Consider the following 4,159-nt stretch of genomic DNA (forward strand, 5'->3'; position numbering starts at 1 on the left):
GAGGTTGTGTACTCGGAGCCTCCTCCTGGTGTGGGAAGTGACCAAGGTGACCAAGCCAACACCGTCGAGGAGGTTGTCAAGGCCTACCGACTGTGCGGGGCTGAACGGCGTTGCGACGTGGGGTACCTACCACGTCGGCTTCTTAATCAAAAGGAGAATTTCGACAACAAGACTGCGATTGTAGTTGAAGATTTGCGAATCTCTTCAAGTAAAGCAAAACGCGATTGGTCAACAAGGAACATGGGTATCGTGAATGCTATCCTTACGCAACATATCGAAGAATTTTATGCAAATTACTAAAGTGAACACGAAACTTGTATTATTGTCTTACTTTACATAGCCACATTTACGCCAAGCATTCATGATAATGTCGCGGGAAATATTGTTCCAGGCCTCAGAGACCCATTGCAACACAAGTTCCCTCGACGGCGTTGGTACAACAGAGTGCCCAGGCATATTTTCGGATACCCACATCATGTACAAATGATGCATGCGATCTTTGAAGGGCTTGTCAAGTGGCTGCAGCACGCAGGTAAATCCTCCTAAATTATCTTGTTAGAGCATAACGCACATGCATAGGAGAATTACCTTGAATGATTTCGAGTTCCGCTCCAGTTCCTGCTACCAAGTCTGCAAACTTTGCTTGTTTGTGGCACTTGTAGTCGTCCAAGAGTACCAACGACAACGGTTTGTTCTCAGCAAACTTGCACCATACATTCTTGAACCAAAGCGCGGTCGAGGTTTCGTCCATCCAAGCTGACTTCAGGCACGTACCAAGTATACCCTCGGTAAGATAGATGGCAGTCTCGACTCGATACGCGCTCCAGGTACGCCTTTGAACACAACAAATGGGGGCAGTTTCTCACCAGTGGCCGTGACAGAAAGACACACTGATACCCGTGGGTTCGTCGACGAGGACTTCCGCACATTTACGCTCTTGGACCCCTTTCGCGCAATCGTTGTGTGCACTTCGGGCTCGAAGTACACGGTGGTCTCATCCATGTTCACAATGCAGGCTGGGTCGAGGCCTTCCAACGTCCCGTAAAGCTCAAATCGCTCGCAGACCGAAGCAATGAAGTCGGCGCGCGCCTCTTCGAGCGTGCTCGACATTTTTTGCCCCTCGCAGGTTGGACGGCGAATGCTCAGCGAGTGTCGGTGGAGGAATTGGTAGACCCACGAGGTAAGAGCCTTCGTTTCGCCGCCATCAAATGTTGGGTCGATGTTGCGGGCTTTGAGTATAAGCATCTTTGTACTTATGGCAATGTCGTAATCTCGTAGGTGCTCATAGTACTCAAGAACTTGGTCCTCAACATCAGGTCTTGTCACGTCTTTGCCTCTGTGGATTGTGGCAAGATACGGTGACCTCGCGATGGCCTCCTTCAGCTTGCCTTGGGCTGCGATCCAAAGCAGAATTTGATTCCCTTGGACTTCGTGCTTCTTTGCAAGAAAGTAAACACTTGTGCCATCGCGGAGGTACTCCTTGACAATCTCCAGTTTCTTCTTCACAGTTAGGGTGCGTCGTGCGCGGCGAATGCGTGCCACGTTGAAAAGTGACTGTGAAACGTGGCGCTGGAAAGGAGGCGGGAAGTTTGTTTTTCAAATGAATTCAATTCATTTTATCCTATCACAGCAGATTTCGATCGTCCGGCTGATGATGTCACAAATTTCATTTTGTCGTTCTTCTGCACTAAAAATCTGATCAAACACGCATCATTTTTCATGGTGCAGGACACAAGCAAATACGGTAGGTGGAGGGAGAGGCCGGGGTCCAGACAGGACTTGGTGGATGGGTGTTGGTGGCGCCAAGCATCGATAATGCCACGGGCGGCGAGCATATGCAGCGCTCGGACTTTCCTGCGTTGTTGCCTTGGTGAAATGTCGAGGTGTCGAAGGCCACGTTCACGGGGACGTTGAAGTAATATGGATATTCCCTGGTTCGAAGTCACGAGGAAGGTTCGCAAAGAAAACTGCGCGGAGCTCGCCTTCGACGTGGCGTATACTTTGTGGAAGTAGACGGGGTTGTCATCCCAGGGGGTGCGAACCACCAGGTATCAGTTCGGGACGCGTTTGGACCAGACAGGTAACCGGGCATAGATGAGTGAAAAATCGTCGCTACGCCGAGACTACGGTGGTAGCGAGGGCCGTGGGCAGAGGAACGCTCGTCGTTGGTGAAGAACAGGTACTGCTTGTAGCCAACATGGTTGGTGATATGTCGGCGGGTTGTGCGGAGGTGGTCTTGGTTTTGAAACTTGGTTTCTTGCCGAAGTGTTTGCATGGGTGTCGTCTTTGAAGCCGTTGAGGTTGCAGGTCGCAATAGAGATGCTTGCCGCACCTCCGAGGGGGTGGGGGCGACAGGATTAGCCGTGCATGGCGTGGGTCCAGCTGTCTTCGAGGCTGTTGTGGGTCAGCGAGTGAACCTCTCAGGATTGTAAACGACCTGGTTGGACGGCTGTATATGGACTGCATGGGCACAAGTCGAGGGTTTCCAGTGAAGCCATGTCCCGCAGTCAGCTTTCGAGGAGGAACGTGGTGGGGTCCGACTCCATGATGCCGTCGGAGGCACGCCCGTTGGCCAAGCGGGCCATGTATTGGGCAGAAACTGTACTTCGGACAAAGTGTTTATTCAATGGGTCCCTAAGAGTAGCACCGAGTGTGGAGTTGAAGAGGATTTGTTTGAGGGTGGAGGAGGCAAGGAGTCGGCCCGGCCCACGTGTTGGTAGGGAGAAAACCGGACTGCTCGTGGTGGCACGCAGTTTCGCATCGCTGCTGTAGTACAATGGGGTGAGGTGGCCAAAACGATCTGGCCGAGTGCAAGGTGAGCTTCGGCGTCGACGGCCTGCACCATGCGTTCGTCGTCTTGGAGGGTGTGAGAGTGGTCGGTGAGAATGGTCATGGCTGTGACAGACGAGGGACAATTTATGCCCGAAGGTGTTGCGATAGAGGTTGTAGAAAGGGGTAGTAGAGCCCGACGTCGCACGCAACCACCGGCTGATAAGGCGGATGCGAGTGAGATGGAGGAGGAGTTCAGGTTGGGAGTTCGCCAGGTCGTGGAGCTGGCGGTCGAATTCAGCAGGGTAGGTGACAAAGTCGTGTTGGATCCCGTCGGCCAGGCCGTCGGCGATATACTTGGCAAGGTTAAGCGTGCATTCACTTGGGACGGGGTTGCAGTTGGCGTCAAAGGACGCCTGAACCTGTTGGGACTCGCGGTCCATTGCAGCAAGTTCCTCGAGAAGGGCGTCGGGGGGCATTTCCATGCGGACGACCTTGCTGTCCACGACTTTGGTGCCCCCAACGTAGGCCTCGGTCGAGATGGAGCTGGGAGGATCAGGGGAATCGAGGATTTGGGGGACAATGGTGAAGTCAGCACCGAATCGAGGAGACTTTCATTGGGGTGGTCAGGGTACCTGGGGAGGAAGGAGGTCCGTGGTGCAACCGACGCCACGGGACAGGTTTTGGTGGCACAATGCATTGGCGTTTGCTGGTGCTGCTCGCCGCGGGTGTCTGAGTTGTGGTTGGCGGAGGGACAGTTTTTGGTATGGAGACGCGTTTCTCCTGTGTCGCACCGTCGAGGTCAGTGCGTTGGAAGTCGTTTCTGTGGTTGTACCAGCCCATTCCGTAGACACACAGTGGCATTTCCCTAGGAGCACATTTTCGTGGACAGGTTGACGTTTGGCATGGAGGAGTGCAGGAGCATCAGATTGCAGGAAAGAACATCGGCAGTGCATGGTCTTGGCTCCGTACGTGGCCGAAATATGACTGTAGCCTCCAGCTACAGACTGAATGGGAGGGGCAGCTATGATGCTCCAAAGGTGGGGGTCCGTAGCGCGGTCATGGACGAAGTCGAGGATGCCATTCTAGAACTTTTCCAACGCGTGGGAGGATTCGGCAGTGAATGGCATGGAAGTCTCCTTCACTGGGGTGTTGAAGGACATGCCAGTGATAATATCGAGAGCTTCAAAGATGGCAATTCCCAAAGTGAGCAGGTGATTGGCCAAATATCGTCGGATTTGAAAGAGATCTGCCAATGAGGCGCCGAGACCATTGAAGAGGTCAGTCAAGACAACCTTGAGAGTGTAGCGACCAAAGGACCTAACTAATGATGTCGCGACGTCGAGTGTGCGTGGTCTGTAGAAGTCGGCAGCTAGGCGCACCCGCATCC

This window comes from Aphanomyces invadans (genome assembly GCF_000520115.1).
Source record: "Aphanomyces invadans strain NJM9701 unplaced genomic scaffold supercont1.118, whole genome shotgun sequence".
NCBI lineage: Eukaryota > Oomycota > Saprolegniomycetes > Saprolegniales > Verrucalvaceae > Aphanomyces > Aphanomyces invadans.